Source organism: Ranitomeya imitator, chromosome 3 (genome assembly GCF_032444005.1).
Source record: "Ranitomeya imitator isolate aRanImi1 chromosome 3, aRanImi1.pri, whole genome shotgun sequence".
Classification (NCBI taxonomy): Eukaryota; Metazoa; Chordata; class Amphibia; order Anura; family Dendrobatidae; genus Ranitomeya; species Ranitomeya imitator.
In genome coordinates this window covers 200,686,190-200,704,007 of record NC_091284.1, presented here as the reverse complement: position 1 = coordinate 200,704,007, position 17,818 = coordinate 200,686,190, and positions in this window count along the sequence as shown.

Sequence of the window (17,818 nt, the reverse complement as noted above, 5' to 3'; positions counted from 1 at the left end):
TCAGTGGAGGCCTAGTGGAAGGAGTGACCGCAGACAGGCATCGAAGGCCTAAAATAATAACACATGGCTGTAGGCAATTTTAAATTGGTTCCAGGGGTAGACGGGCAGCAGTGACCTGGTCAGTGTAGTAGTAGTTGAAAGAATGGACCGCAGACAGGCATCGAAGGCCTAAAATAAAAAAATTGGGCTGGCTGTAGGCAATTTTAAATTGGTTCCAGGGGTACACGGGCAGCAGTGACCTGGTCAGTGTAGTAGTAGTTGAAAGAATGGACCGCAGACAGGCATCGAAGGCCTAAAATAAAAAAATTGGGCTGGCTGTAGGCAATTTTAAATTGGTTCCAGGGGTACACGGGCAGCAGTGGTGTGGTCAGTGGAGGCCTAGTGGAAGGAGTGACCGCAGACAGGCATCGAAGGCCTAAAATAATAACACATGGCTGTAGGCAATTTTAAATTGGTTCCAGGGGTACACGGGCAGCAGTGACCTGGTCAGTGTAGTAGTAGTTGAAAGAATGGACCGCAGACAGGCATCGAAGGCCTAAAATAAAAAAATTGGGCTGGCTGTAGGCACTTTTAAATTGGTTCCAGGGGTACACGGGCAGCAGTGGTCTGGTCAGTGGAAGTCTAGTGGAAGGAGTGACCGCAGACAGGCTTCGAAGGCCTAACATAACAAAATTGGGCTGGCTGTAGGCACTTTAAATTGGTTCCAGGGGTACATGGGCAGCAGTGTATGGTCAGTGGAAGTCTAGTGGAAGGAGTGACGGCAGACAGTCTTCGAAGGCCTAACATAACAAAATTGGGCTGACTGTAGGCACTTTTAAATTGGTTCCAGGGTAACACGGCCAGCAGTGGCCTGGTCAGTGTAGTAGTTGTAGAAAGAAGGGACCGCAGACAGGCTTCGAAGGCCTAACATAACTAAAATGTCAAAACAATGGTATTGTCAGTGCCAGGCATTGAAGGATGTCAGCGCCTAGACTACACATTGGTGAAGCTGTGAGAGATAATTTTGCTAGTGGTAGAGCACTGTTTGAGCTGGGGGGGGGAACTGTCTTGTGGCCGGCGTTACAGGCACAGGGCCCCTCATATTACAACGGTGTGTCTGACGTTGGGTGCGCACCACCACCGCCAGAGACACTTTATTGTACTATGAGGGACCCAGTGGCAGTGCCGTCGACCAAAAGCGGCCACACCCACCTCTTCAGACAAACAGCACTCTCAAGGGTCCAAGCGCAAAGTGGCGATAGCACGGCCCCGTGTGGGGAGTTTGGCCATTTCGTGAGGTGGAAACATGTCGTATGCTGGACAATCAGGTGAAGAAAATTACGAGATTGGAAAAGTCATTCAGAATAGTCCACAGGCAAGACCTTTTCATAGGAAAGCTAGGTGTCAGCCGGGCAGGGTGGGGCAAAAGATTTTGAAATCCAGTTGTGGTTCATTTTAATGAAGGTTAGATCATCTACATTTTGGGTAGCCAGACGAGTCCTTTTTTCTGTTAGTATTGAACCTGCAGCACTGAATACTCTTTCTGATAGGACACTAGCTGCCGGGCAAGCAAGCTCCTGCAATGCATATTCTGCCAATTCTGGCCAGGTGTCTAATTTGGATGCCCAGTAATCAAATGGGAATGACGGTTGAGGGAGAACGTCGATAAGGGATGAAAAATAGTTTGTAACCATACTGGACAAATGTTGTCTCCTGTCACTTTGAATTGATGCTGCAGTACCTGTCCTGTCTGCGGTCATAGAAAAATCACTCCACAACCTGGTCAGAAAACCCCTCTGGCCAACGCCACTTCTGATTTCTGCCCCTCTAACACCTCTGGTCTGCTGGCCCCTGGAGCTCGTGTGAGAACGATCACGGGCGCTGTGTGCAGGGAATGCCAGAAGCAAACGGTCAACAAGAGTTGATTGTTTTGTTGCTAATATTAGTTCCAAGTTCTCATGTGGCATAATATTTTGCAATTTGCCTTTATAGCGAGGATCAAGGAGGCAGGCCAACCAGTAATCGTCATCGTTCATCATTTTTGTAATGCGTGTGTCCCTTTTGAGGATACGCAAGGCATAATCCGCCATGTGGGCCAAAGTTCCCGTTGTCAAATCTGCGGTTGTGCTTGGTTGAGGGGCAGTTGCAGGCAAATCTACGTCACTTGTGTCCCTCAAAAAACCAGAACCCGGCCTTGCCACGCCACCAATTTCCCGTGCCCCCGGGAAAGCTTCCTCATTAAAAATATACTCATCCCCATCATCCTCCTCATCCTCCACCTCCTCTTCGCCCGGTACCTCGTCATGTACACTGCCCTGACCAGACAATCGCTGACTGTCATCAAGGCTTTCCTCTTCCTCTGGTGCAGACGCCTGATCCTTTATGTGCGTCAAACTTTGCATCAGCAGACGCATTAGGGGGATGCTCATGCTTATTATGGCGTTGTCTGCACTAACCAGCCGTGTGCATTCCTCAAAACACTGAAGGACTTGACACATGTCTTGAATCTTCGACCACTGCACACCTGACAACTCCATGTCTGCCATCCTACTGCCTGCCCGTGTATGTGTATCCTCCCACAAAAACATAACAGCCCGCCTCTGTTCGCACAGTCTCTGAAGCATGTGCAGTGTTGAGTTCCACCTTGTTGCAACGTCTATGATTAGGCGATGCTGGGGAAGGTTCAAAGAACGCTGATAGGTCTGCATACGGCTGGAGTGTACAGGCGAACGGCGGATATGTGCGCAAAGTCCACGCACTTTGAGGAGCAGGTCGGATAACCCCGGATAACTTTTCAGGAAGCACTGCACCACCAGGTTTAAGGTGTGAGCCAGGCAAGGAATGTGTTTCAGTTGGGAAAGGGAGATGGCAGCCATGAAATTCCTTCCGTTATCACTCACTACCTTGCCTGCCTCAAGATCTACAGTGCCCAGCCACGACTGCGTTTCTTGCTGCAAGAACTCGGACAGAACTTCCGCGGTGTGTCTATTGTCGCCCAAACACTTCATAGCCAATACAGCCTGCTGACGTATGCCAGTAGCTGCCCCATAATGGGAGACCTGGTGTGCAACAGTGGCAGGTGCGGATGGAGTGTTTGTGCGACTGCGGTCTGTGGACGAGCTCTTGCTTCTGCAGGAGGACGAGGAGGAGGAGGAGGAGGAGGAGGGGGTGCGAACGGCTACAGACAACTGTTTACTAGACCGTGGGCTAGGCAGAACTGTCCCAAACTTGCTGTCCCCTGTGGACCCTGAATCCACCACATTTACCCAGTGTGCCGTGATGGACACGTAACGTCCCTGGCCATGCCTACTGGTCCATGCATCTGTTGTCAGGTGCACCTTTGTGCTCACAGATTGCCTGAGTGCATGGACGATGCGCTCTTTAACATGCTGGTGGAGGGCTGGGATGGCTTTTCTGGAAAAAAAGTGTCGACTGGGTAGCTCGTAGCGTGGTACAGCGTAGTCCATCAGGTCTTTGAAAGCTTCGCTTTCAACTAACCGGTAGGGCATCATCTCTAACGAGATTAGTCTAGCTATGTGGGCGTTCAAACCCTGTGTACGCGGATGCGAGGCTAAGTATTTCCTTTTTCTAACCATAGTCTCATGTAGGGTGAGCTGGACTGGAGAGCTGGAGATCGTGGAACTAGCGGGGGTGCCGGTGGACATGGCAGACTGAGAGACGGTGGGAGATGGTATTGTTGCCGCCGGTGCCCTAGATGCAGTGTTTCCTACTACGAAACTGGTGATTCCCTGACCCTGACTGCTTTGGCCTGGCAAAGATACCTGCACAGATACAGCAGGTGGTGCGCTAAATGGTGGTCCTACACTGCCGGAAGGGATGTTGCGTTGATGACTAGCTTCATTGGCCGAGGGTGCAACAACCTTAAGGGACGTTTGGTAGTTAGTCCAAGCTTTCAAATGCATGGTGGTTAAATGTCTATGCATGCAACTAGTATTGAGACTTTTCAGATTCTGACCTCTGCTTAAGGAAGTAGAACATTTTTGACAGATGACTTTGCGCTGATCAATTGGATGTTGTTTAAAAAAATGCCAGACTGCACTCTTTCTAGCATCGGATACCTTTTCAGGCATTGCAGACTGAGCTTTAACCGGATGGCCACGCTGTCCTCCACCAGGTTTTGGCTTTGCCACGCGTTTTGGGCAAGATACGGGCCCGGCAGATGGAACCTGTGGCGATGTTGATGCCTGCTGCGGCCCCTCCTCCTCCTCTGCTTCAGAACTGCTGCCGCCTGCACCCTGTTCCCCCAATGGCTGCCAATCGGGGTCAAGAACTGGGTCATCTAATAACTCTTCTTGTACCTCCTGCGCAACTTCGTCTGTGTCACCGTGTCGTTCGGTGGTATAGCGTTCGTGATGGGGCAACATAGTCTCATCAGGGTCTGATTCTTGATCAGCACCCTGCGAGGGCAATGTTGTGGTCTGAGTCAAAGGACCAGCATAGTAGTCTGGCTGTGGCTGTGCGTCAGTGCACTCCATGTCAGATTCAATTTGTAATGGGCATGGACTGTTAACTGCTTCACTTTCTAAGCCAGGGACGGTATGTGTAAAGAGCTCCATGGAGTAACCCGTTGTGTCGCCTGCTGCATTCTTCTCTGTTGTTGTTTTTGCTGAAGAGGACAAGGAAGTGACTTGTCCCTGACCGTGAACATCCACTAACGACGCGCTGCTTTTACTTTTACCAGTTTCACGAGATGAGGCAAAAGAGCTAGAGGCTGAGTCAGCAAGATAAGCCAAAACTTGCTCTTGCTGCTCCGGCTTTAAAAGCGGTTTTCCTAATCCCAGAAAAGGGAGCGTTCGAGGCCTTGTGTAGCCGGACGACGAACCTGGCTCCACAGCTCCAGACTTAGGTGCAATATTTTTTCCCCCACGACCACCTGATGCTCCACCACTACCACTACCCTCATTACCAGCTGACAATGAACGCCCCCGGCCACGACCTCTTCCACTAGACTTCCTCATTGTTTTAAAAACGTAACCAAACTAACGTTATTTGTTGCAGTCACACAACTTACACGGTGAGCTATAACTTCAGTATGATTTAGCTACCCCTTTACAGGTTGGTGAGACCACAGCGAAAATCAGGCCCAATGTTACACACTCTTTTTTTGGTGGCTGCAAATTAGAGAGATGCCCCACACGCAGGACTGTCACTGAAGCACAAATGTTAATATTAATGTCACACTATTATTTTTTTTTTATTTTTATTTTTTTCAGGAACACTTTAGAAACCCCCCCAAAAAAAAAAAAAAGATTTTTGCAGGGAGAATTTAGAAAACAAATGTAACAAACTATATGCTTTCTATGGGCCACTGAGTGAGAGATGACGCACACAGGAATCAGGAGTGGCACACAAGCCCAGAGGCCAATATTTTTCTACCAATGATTGATGGAGTTATTTTCTCTGGTAGATTTTGGAACCCAAATCAAGGAAAAAAAATGTAGGCTTTCTATGGACCACAATTGGAGAGAGAGAGAGAGAGAGAGAGAGATGGCACACCCAGGAGTCAAGACTGGCACACAAGCAGAAAGGCCAATATTAATCTCCCACTGTTTTTTTTTTTTTTTTTTTTTTTGTTTTTTTTTTCAGGGAGACTTTAGAAAAAAAAATAATAAAAAAAATGTGATTTTATCAGGAAGAATTTAGAAACCAAATAAAATAAAATGATTTTTTCAGGGAGAATTTAGAAAACAAATAAAACCAAAAATAGGCGTTCTATGGCCCACTGACTGAGAGATGACGCACCCAGGAGTCAAGACTGGCACACAAGCAGAAAGGCCAATATTAATCTCCCACTGTTTTTTTTTTTTTTTTCAGGGAGACTTTAGAAAAAAAAATAATAAAAAAAATGTGATTTTATCAGGAAGAATTTAGAAACCAAATAAAATAAAATGATTTTTTCAGGGAGAATTTATAAAACAAATAAAACCAAAAATAGGCGTTCTATGGCCCACTGACTGAGAGATGACGCACCCAGGAGTCAAGACTGGCACACAAGCAGAAAGGCCAATATTAATCTCCCACTGTTTTTTTTTTTTTTTTTCAGGGAGACTTTAGAAAAAAAAATAATAAAAAAAATATGATTTTATCAGGAAGAATTTAGAAACCAAATAAAATAAAATGATTTTTTCAGGGAGAATTTATAAAACAAATAAAAACAAAAATAGGCATTCTATGGCCCACTGACTGAGAGATGACGCACACAGGAGTCAGGAGTGGCACACAAACCCAGAGGCCAATATTTTTCTACCAATGATTGATGTAGTTATTTTCTCTGGTAGATTTTAGAACCCAAATCAAGGAAAAAAAATATAGGCTTTCTATGGACCACAATTGGAGAGAGAGAGAGAGAGAGAGAGAGAGAGAGAGATGGCACACCCAGGAGTCAAGACTGGCACACAAGCAGAAAGGCCAATATTAATCTCCCACTGTTTTTTTTTTTTTTTTTCAGGGAGACTTTAGAAAAAAAAATAATAAAAAAAAAAAGATTTTATCAGGAAGAATTTAGAAACCAAATAAAATAAAATGATTTTTTCAGGGAGAATTTATAAAACAAATAAAACCAAAAATAGGCGTTCTATGGCCCACTGACTGAGAGAGAGAGAGAGAGAGATGGAACGCTTAGTACTGGCACACAAGCCCAAAGGGCAATATTAATCTCCCTTTTTTTTTCCAGGGAGAATTTCTAAAACCCAAAAAAAAAATAAAATAGGCTTTCTATGGCCCACTATTTGTGAGAGAGATGGGACGCTCAGGACTGGCACAGATGGCACGCTCAGGACTGGCACAGAAGCCCAGAGGCCAATATTAATCTCCCTTTTTTTCTGGGAGAATTTATAAAACCAAAAAAATATTTAAATAGGCTTTCTATGGCCCACTATTTGTGAGAGAGATGGCACGCTCAGGACTGGCACAGATGGCACGCTCACAACTGGCACACAAGCCCAGAGGCCAATATTAATCTCCCTTTTTTCAGGGAAAATTTATAAAACAAAAAAAAAAAAAAAATAGGCTTTCTATGGCCCACTATTTGTGAGAGAGATGGCACGCTCAGGGCTGGCACAGATGGCACGCTCAGGACTGGCACACAAGCCCAGAGGCCAATATTAATCTCCCTTTTTTTCAGGGAGAAATTATAAAACCCCCAAAAAAAATAAAATAGGCTTTCTATGGCCCACTATTTGTGAGAGAGATGGGACGCTCAGGACTGGCACAGATGGCACGCTCAGGACTGGCACAGAAGCCCAGAGGCCAATATTAATCTCCCTTTTTTTCTGGGAGAATTTATAAAACCAAAAAAAAATTTAAATAGGCTTTCTATGGCCCACTATTTGTGAGAGAGATGGCACGCTCAGGACTGGCACAGATGGCACGCTCACAACTGGCACACAAGCCCAGAGGCCAATATTAATCTCCCTTTTTTCAGGGAAAATTTATAAAACAAAAAAAAAAATTAAATAGGCTTTCTATGGCCCACTATTTGTGAGAGAGATGGCACGCTCAGGGCTGGCACAGATGGCACGCTCAGGACTGGCACACAAGCCCAGAGGCCAATATTAATCTCCCTTTTTTTCAGGGAGAATTTATAAAACCAAAAAAAAAAAAAAATAGGCTTTCTATGGCCCACTATTTGTGAGAGAGATGGCACGCTCAGGGCTGGCACAGATGGCACGCTCAGGACTGGCACACAAGCCCAGAGGCCAATATTAATCTCCCTTTTTTTCAGGGAGAATTTATAAAACCCCAAAAAAAATAAAATAGGCTTTCTATGGCCCACTATTTGTGAGAGAGATGGCACACTCAGGACTGGCACACAAGCCCAAAGGCCAATATTAATCTCCCACTGTATTTTTATCAGGGAGAATTTATACACCCCACAAAAAAAAATACAGAAAAATGAAAAGGCTTTCTATGGCCCACTATGTGAGAGAGATGGCACACACAGGGATGGCACTCTAGCAGAAATGCCAAATTGCCAATCTTAATCTCCCACCAAAAAAAAAAAAAAAAAAAAAACACGGAATGTCCTACAATTACTATCTCCCTGCCTGCAGTAATCTCAGCCAGGTATGGCAGGCAGCTACTATCTCCCTGCCTGCAGTAATCTCAGCCAGGTATGGCAGGCAGCAATAAGGAGTGGACTGATGCACAAATGAAATAAAAAGTGTGGACAAACAAAAAAGATAGCTGTGCAGAAAGGAAGGAACAAGAGGATTTGTGCTTTGAAAAAAGCAGTTGGTTTGCACAGCGGCGTACACACAGCAATGCAGCTATCAGGGAGCCTTCTAGGGCAGCCCAATGAGCTACAGCGCTGAGGGGAAAAAAAAAAAAAAAAAACTTCCACTGTCCCTGCACACCGAGGGTGGTGTTGGACAGTGCAAATCGCTGCAGCACAAGCGGTTTTGTGGTTAATGGACCCTGCCTAACGCTATCCCTGCTTCTGACAAAGCGGCAGCAACCTCTCCCTAAGCTCAGATCAGCAGCAGTAAGATGGCGGTCGGCGGGAACGCCTCTTTATAGCCCCTGTGACGTCGCAGACAGCAAGCCAATCACTGCAATGCCCTTCTCTAAGATGGTGGGGACCAGGACCTATGTCATCACGCTGCCCACACTCTGCGTTTACCTTCATTGGCTGAGAAATGGCGCTTTTCGCGTCATTGAAACGCGACTTTGGCGCGAAAGTCGCGTACCGCATGGCCGACCCCGCACAGGGGTCGGATCGGGTTTCATGAAACCCCGACTTAGCCAAAAGTCGGCGACTTTTGAAAATGTTCGACCCGTTTCGCTCAACCCTAGCGGACGCCACTAACCACCCAGACTTGGATAAGGTAAGCGCTCTAATAGCGCATGGCGCTGCACTGGCGGTCACAGCAGTTAGACGCTGTTTCGTGTGTTAAAGCTGTGAGTTAAGCCGGGCGCTAGCTTGCAGCCATACACCTTATGCGAACAGTCATACAAAAGGGGTGGGTTTTTTAAGGAACGACTTGCACTCATCAACACACACACGATAATAATTGTATACTAGCGCATGGCCGTGCGGCCATGCAAACCTTTTATAGCTGCAGTAAGTACAAGACCTTCCGAGAAGGACCAATGGGAGTCTGCCACAGAGGAAGAATACCTTTAGGACCTTCCTAGAGGACCAATGGGATTAGCTGCAGTATCTAAGCATGTGACCCCGACCTCCAATGGGAGGTCATTCCGTGGGCATGCTCAGAAAGGGAAAATCTGGACTTAGTCCCAGAAAGACCTGCTCGCTGCTGAACATTGCTGGCTACAAGAACAGAGCCTGGAAGGGCAGTAGTAACCAGTCGTCCAGTATTAGCCTGAGCTAGACGCTGGGACCGACGTCTCCACTGAGCAGACTCTACTGCAGCTGGAGAAGAATGGGAGACCGCAGCGGAGATGGTTTGAGATTCCCCCTGTGCAGAGGCGAGAACTTGACAACTAACACACGCGATCAAAAAGACAGATACAAATAACCATGGTACCGCTGAAAACATCATCTTGTCTCGCAAAAAGCAAGTCGCCATACAGCATCATCAGTGAAAAAATAAAAAAAGTTATAGTCCTCAGAATAAAGCAATGCAGAAATAATTATTTTTTCTATAAAATAGTTTTTATCGTATAAAAGCGCCAAAACATAAAAAAATTATATAAATGAGGTATCGCTGTAATCGTACTGACCCGAGTAATAAAACTGCTTTATCAATTTTACCAAACGTGGAATGGTATAAACGCCCCACCCAAAAGAAATTCATGAATAGCTGGTTTTTGGTCATTGTGCCTCACAAAAATCAGAATAGAAAGCGATCAACTGTCACGTACCCGAAAATGTCACCAATAAAAACGTCAACTCGTCCCGCAAAAAAAAAAGACCTCACATGACTGGGAAAAATAATAAAATTAAAAAAATGTATTTATTTTAATTTTTCCATTAGGGTTAGGGCTAGGGTTAGGGCTAGGCTAGGGTTAGGGTTAGGGCTAGGGCTAGGGCTATGGGTTAGGGCTAGCGTTATGGCTAGGGTTAGGGCTAGGGTCAGGATTAGGATTAGGGCTAGGTCTTGGGTTAGGGTTAGGGCTAGGATTAGGGTTAGGGTTAGGGATACGGTTAGGGTTAGGGGTAGGGTTAGAACTAGGGTTAGGGTTAGGGTTAGGGCTAGGGTTAGGGCTAGGGTTATGGTTACGGCTAGGGCTAGGGTTAGAGGTAGGTTTGGGGCTAGTGTTAGGGTTGGGGCTAGAGCTAGGGTTGGGGATAGGGTTAGGGTTTCAGTTAGAATTGGGGGTTTCCACTGTTTAGGCACATCAGGGGCTCTCCAAACGCGACATGGTGTCCAATCTCAATCCTAGCCAATTCTGCGTTGAAAAAGTAAAACAGTGCTCCTTCCCTTCTTAGCTCTACCATGTGCCCAAACAGGGGTTTACCCCAACTCATGGGGAATCAGCGTATTCAAATTGGACAACAACTTTTGGGGTCCAACTTCTCTTGTTACCCTTGGGAGAAAAAAAAATTGGGGGGGGGGGCTAAAAAAATATTGTTGTGGGAAAAAATGATTTTTTATTTTCACTGCTCTGCGTTATAAACTGTAGTGAAACAATTGGGGGTTCAAAGTTCTCACAACACATCTAGATAAGTTCCTTGGGGGGTCTAGCTTCCAATATGGGGAAACCACTTGTGGGTGGTTTCTACTGTTTAGTTACATCAGGGGCTCTGCAAATGCAACGTGACGCCTGCAGACCAATCAAGTTTGCATTCCAAATGGCGCTCCTTCCCTTCCGAGCTCTGCCATGCACCCAAATGGTGGATCCCCCCACATATGGGGTATCAGCGTACTCAGGACAAATTGGAAAACAACTTTTGGGGTCCAATTTCTCCTGTTACCATTGTGAAAATACAAAACTGGGGGCTAAAAAATAACTTATGTGGGAAATTTTTTTTTTTTATTTCACGGCTCTGCGTTATAAACTCTCACAACACATCTAGATAAGTTCCTTGAGGGTCTAGTTTCCAATATGGGGTCACTTGTGGGGGGTTTCTACTTTTTAGGTACATTAGTGGCTCTGCAAAAGCAATGTGATGCCTGTAGACCAATCCATCTAAGTCTGCATTCCAAATGGAAGTCCTTCCCTTCCGAGCTCTGCCATGAACCCAAACAGTGGTTCCCCCCACATATGGGATATCAGCGTACTCAGGACAAACTGGACAACAACTTTTGGGGTCCAATTTCCCCTGTTACCCTTGGGAAAATACAAAACTGTGGGCTAAAAAATAATTTTTGAGAAAAAAAATGATTTTTTTATTTTCACGCCTCTGCCTTATAAACTGTAGTGAAACAATTTGGAGTTCAAAGTTCTCATAACACATCTAGATAAGTTCCTTAGGGGGTCTAGTTTCCAGTATGGGGTCACTTGTGGGGGGTTTCTACTGTTTAGGTACATTAGGGGCTCTGCAAATGCAATGTGACGCCTGCAGACTAATCCATCTAAGTCTACATTCTAAATGGTGCTCCTTCCCTTCCGAGCTCTGACATGCACCCAAACGGTGGTTCCCCCCCCCCCCCACATATGGGATATCACCATAGTCAGGACAAATTGGACAACAACTTTTGGGTCCTCTTTCTCCTGATACCCTTGTGAAAATACAAAACTGGGGGCTAAAAATAATTTTTGTGGGAAAAATTTTTTTTTTATTTTCACGGCTCTGCATTATAAACTGTAGTGAAACACTTGGAGGTTCAAAGCTCTCACAACACATCTAGATAAGTTCCTTAGGGGGTCTAGATTCCAAAATGGTGTCACTTGTGGGGGGTTTCAATGTTTAGGCACATCAGTGGCTCTCCAAACGCAACATGGCGTCCCAATCAATTCCAGTAAATTTTTCATTGAAAAGTCAAATGGCGCTCCTTCCCTTCTGAGCTCTGCCATGCGCCCAAACAGTGGTTTACCTACACATGTGGAGTATCAGCGAACTCAGGACAAATTGCACAACAACTTTTGGTGTCCAATTTCTTCTTTTAATCATGAGAAAATAAAACAAATTAGAGCTGAAGTAAAATTTGTGTGAAAAAAGTTAAATGTTCATTTTTATTTAAACATTCCAAAAATTCCTGTGATACACCTGAAGAGTTAATAAACTTCTTGAATGTGGTTTTGAGCACTGTGAGGGGTGCAGTTTTTAGAATGGTGTCACACTTTGTTATTTTCTATCATATAGACCCCTCAAAATGGCTTCAAATGAGATATGGTCCCTAAAAAAATGGTAATGTAAAAATGAGAAATTGCTGGTCAATTTTTAACCCTTAAACTCCCTAACAAAAAAATGTTGGTTCCAAAATTGTGCTGATGTAAAGTAGACATGTGGTAAATGTTACTTATTAAGTATTTTGTGTGACATATCTCTGTGATTTAAGGGCATAAGTATTCAAAGTTGGAAAATTTACGTAATTTTCAAAATTTTTGCCAAATTTCCATTTTTTTCAAAAATAATCGCAAGTCTTATCGAAGAAATTTTACCACTATCATAAAGCCCTACATGTCACTAGAAAATAATGTCAGAATCATCAGGATCCGTTGAAGCGTTCCAGAGTTATAACCTCATAAAGGGACAGTGGTCAGAATTGGCCGGTCATTAACATGCAAACCACCCTTGGGGCTTAAGGGGTTAATCTATCTTGCTAACTATTTGGCATGAGGGAGGGACTTCTCAAATGCAGCAGTGAGAGCACTCCCAAATGTATGATACAGGGTCACATGAGGGCCCTTACCAAACTCAGGTTTCACAGCACCTGCTGGCTGTCTGACAATTGGAATCTAGGGCCGCATAATAACATGGCTGTGGACATGGTGGTGTGGAAGGCAAAGCCCAAAATTCAAGTGGGTATGTTTGAGATGGCATTATAAAGGGATGGGGAATATGTATTCCACTATCTTGCTAACTTTTTGGAATGAGGGATGGACCTTCCAAATGTAAGACTGAGAGCTCTCCCAAATGTATTATACAGGGTCACCCGTGGGCCCTTACCAAACTCAGGTTTCACAGCAACTGCTGACCCTCTGAAAAGGGGAAGCAAGGGCCACATAATGACATGGCGGTGGACATGGTGGTGGTGGTTGGCAAAGCCTAAAAATCAAATGGGCATGTTTTACCTGGCATTCTAAAAGGATGGGGTATATATATTGCACTGTCTAGCTAACAATTTGGAATGAGAGAGGGACCTCCCAAATGTAAGAATGAGATCTCTCACAAATTTTAAAGGAAAAACTAAAGCCGTATGATAAAGGGGGGTAACATTTTTATTTTTATTTTGCGTAATATACATGTAAGGCTGGTTTCACATTGACGTTTTTTCGGGTGCGTTTTTGCGGTAAAAAACGCAAAAAAACGCATGGTGAAAAAACGCATGTAAACGCGTGTAAACGCTGCGTTTTTTTGACGCATGCGTTTTTGCATGTGGTGAAAAAAACGCGGCGTTTTGACGCGTTTACATGCGTTTTTACATGCGTTTGCGTTTTTTAAATGCATGCTGAGAAATGTGTGACAGCTGCCAATCATCAAAATAAAGAAAAAACCCCACAATAAACAGAAATAGTTAAGGTTAGGGTTAGGGGTAGGGGTAGGGTTAGGTGTAGGGATCATAACCCTAACCCTAACCCTAAATGGATCCTACCCCTATCCCTACCCCTAACCCTAACCCTAAGGGATCCTAACCCTAACCCTACCCCTAACCCTAACCCTACCCCTAACCCTAACCCTAAGGGATCCTAACCCTAACCCTACCCCTAACCCTAACCCTACCCCTAACCCTAACCCTAAGGGATCCTAACCCTAACCCTAAGGGATCTTAACCCTAACCCTACCTCTAACCCTAACCCTACCCCTAACCCTAACCCTAAGGGATCCTAACCCTAACCCTACCCCTAACCCTAATCCTACCCCTAACCCTACCCCTAACCCTAACCCTAACCCTAAGGGATCCTAACCCTAACCCTACCCCTAACCCTAATCCTAACCCTAACCCTAACCCTACCCTAACCCTACCCCTAACCCTAACCCTAAGGGATCCTAACCCTAACCCTACCCCTAACCCTAACCCTAACCCTACCCCTACCCCTACCCCTAACCCTAACCATAAAGGGATTAGGGTTAGGGTTAGGATCCCTTAGGGTTAGGGGTAGGGTTAGGGTTAGGGGTAGGGTTAGGGGTAGGGTTAGGGTTAGGGTTAGGGTTAGGATCCCTTAGGGTTAGGGGTAGGGTTAGGGTTAGGGGTAGGGTTAGGGGTAGGGTTAGGGGTAGGGTTAGGGTTAGGATCCCTTAGGGTTAGGGGTAGGGTTAGGGTTAGGGGTAAGGTTAGGGGTAGGGTTAGGGTTAGGATCCCTTAGGGTTAGGGGTAGGGTTAGGGTTAGGGGTAGGGTTAGGGTTAGGGGTAGGGTTAGGGGTAGGGTTAGGGGTAGGGTTAGGGTTAGGGGTAGGGTTAGGGGTAGGTTTAGGGGTAGGGTTAGGTTCCCTTCATCACCTTTATGTTGGGGGGTGGCATATCAGTGTGTTTTGTTTTTTTAATAAAAAAACGCATGCGTTTTTTACCGCAAAAAACGCATGCACCAAAAAACGCATGCGTCCCCATTGACTCCAATGTATTTTTTGACCCAAAAAAAACGCATGAAAACGCATGCGGTTTTTTTTGGTCCAAAAAATGCTTCTAAAAATACTACAAGTAGCATTTCAGAAAATGAACGCATGCAGTAAAAAAACGCATGCGTCAAAAAACGCGACCAAACGCGTACACAAAAAACGCATGCGTTTTCTATGTTAAATATAGGAAAAAAAAACGCATGCGTTTTTTTGAAAAAAAACGCTGCAGACAAAAACGCAAGTGTGAAACCACCCTAATTATGAAAGAAAAAAATGTTTCCTAGCATTTTTCCCTTTAAAAAAAAATTAGGTTTGCTTTGGTAGGTCTTTTTATAAATCCGTAAAACCAGCCCATTAGTCGGACTACATTATTCTCAGATACCATATGTGAGTCAGAAAGGCATCCAGTCATCTTCTCCATGCTGTTCCCATTTAGTTTTAGCTCTTTCCCATCCATTTCAGCTTTTTTCCCATTTCCCCCAGACCTGTTTGTTGGGTCCAGCAGAAAAATATTTGGCTTTCCTATTGACTTGCATCGGATTTGATATTCGGTACGAATACACAGATATTAGAAATTATTTGCGCCGATTTTCCGTAATCCGAATATTTCACTATTTTCTCATCACAAGTTATTATATCTTCTTGGATAAATTTTGTTGATATATATCCCTCCAAAAACATGTTCAAAATTTAACCCCTTAAGCCCCAAGGGTGGTTTGAACGTTAATAACCGGGCCATTTTTTACAATTTTGACCACTGTCCCTTTATGAGGTTATAACTCTAGAATGCTTCAACGGATCCCGGTGATTCTGACATTGTTTTCTAGTGACATATAGGGCTTCATGATAGTGGTAAAATTTATTTGCTATTACCTGTATTTATTTGTGAAAAAAATGGAAATTTGGCGAAAATTTAGCAATTTTCCAAATTTGAATTTTTATGCCTTTAAATCACAGAGATATGTCACACAAAATACTTAATAAGTAACATTTCCCACACGTCTACTTTACATCAGCACAATTTTGGAACCAATTTTTTTTTGTTAGGGAGTTATAAGGGTTACAACACCATTTTTTTTAGGGACCACATCACATTTGAAGTCATTTTGAGGGGTCTATATGATAGAAAATAGCCAAGTGTGACACCATTCTAAAAACTGCACCCCTCAGGGTGCTCAAAACCACATTCAAGAAGTTTATTAACATTTCAGGTGTTTCACAGGCATTTTTAGAATGTTTTAAATAAAAGAACATTTAACTTTTTTTCACAAAAAATTTACTTCACCTCCAATTTGTTTTATTTTACCAAGGGTAACAGGAGAAAATGGACACCAAAAGTTGTTGTACAATATGCCTGAGTACGCTGATACCCCATATGTGGGGGTAAACCACTGTTTGGGCGCATAGCGGAGCTCGGAAGGGAAGGATCGTCATTTGACTTTTCAATGCAAAATTGACTGGAATTGAGATGGGACGCCATGTTGCGTTTGGATTGCGTTTGGAGAGCCACTGATGTGCCTAAACATTGAAACCCCCCACAAGTGACACCATTTTGGAAAGTAGACCTCCTAAGGAACTTATCTAGATGTGTGGTGAGTACTTTGACTCACCAAGTGGTTCACAGAAATTTATAATGTAGAGCCGAAAAAATAAAAATATTATTTTCTCGCAAAAATGATCTTTTTGCCCCCAATTTTTTTTTAGTTTCCCCAGGGTAAGAGAAGAAATTAGACCCCAAAAGTTGTTGTACAATTTGTCCTGAGTATGCGGATACCCCATATGTGGGGGTAAACCACTGTTTGGGCGCATGGCAGAGCTCGGAAGGGAAGAAGTGCCATTTGACTTTTCAATGCAAATTGACTGGAATTGAGATGGGACACCATGTTGCATTTGGGGAGCCCCTGAGGAGCGCCATTTGAATGCAGACTTTGATGAATTTGTCTGCAGGCGCCACATTGCATTTGCAGAGCCCCTGATGTACCTAAACTGTAGAAACCCCCCACAAGTGACCCCATATTGGAATCTAGATCCCATAAGGAACTTATCTAGAAGTGTTTTGAGAACTTTGAACCCCCAAGTGTTTCACTACAGTTTATAAGGCAGAGCCGTGAAAATAAAAAAACATTTTTTCCCACAAAAAAGGTTTTTAAGCCCCCCAAATTTTTATTTTCCCAAGGGTAGCAAGAGAAACTGGACCCCAAAAGTTGTTGTCCAACTTGTCCTGAGTACGCTGATACCCCATATGTTGGGGTAAACCCCTGTTTGGGCACACAGGAGAGCTCAGAAGGGAAGGAGCACTGTTTTACTTTTTCAACGCAGAATTGGCTGGAATTGAGATTGGTCGCAATGTCGCGTTTGGAGAGCCCTAATTTGCCTAAACAGTGGAAACCCCCAATTGTAAGTGAAACCCTAACCTAAACACACCCCTAACCCTAATCCCAACCACACCCCTAACCCCAACCAGACCCCTAACCACAACACACCCCTAACCCTATTCTCAACCCTAACCACAACCCTAATTCCAACACACCCCCAAACCTAACCCTAACTTTAGCCTCAGCCCTAACCCTAATTTTAGCCCCAACCCTAACTGTAGCCCTATCCTCAACCTTAACCCTAGCCCCAACCGTAACCCTTGCCCCAACCCTAACTTCAACCCTAACCCAAGCCAAAACCCTAGCTCTAACCCTAGCCCTAACCCTAACCCTAGCCCTAACCCTAGCCCTAGCCCTAACCCTAGCCCTAATCCTAGCTCTAACCTAGGAAAATGGAGATAAATACATTTTTTTTAATTTTAGCATTATCATTAGTCATGTGAGGTCTTGATTTTGGTGGACAAGTTGACGTTTTTATTGGTACACTAACATTTTTGGGCACGTGACATTTTTTGATCTCTTTTTATTTCGATTTTTGTGAGTCAGAATGACCTAAAAACCAGCTATTCCTGAATTTCTTTTGTGGGGGTGTTTATACTGTTCCATGTTTGGTAAAATTGATAAAGGAGTTTTATTCTTCCGGTCAGTACGATTACAGCGATACCTCATTTACCGTAAATACTCGAGTATAAGCCGAGATTTTCAGCCCAAATTTTTGGGCTGAAAGTGCCCCTCTCGGCTTATACTCGAGTCACGGTAGCGGTGGGGTCGGCGGGTGAGGGGGAGAGGGTGCTGAGGTATACTTACCTAGTCCCAG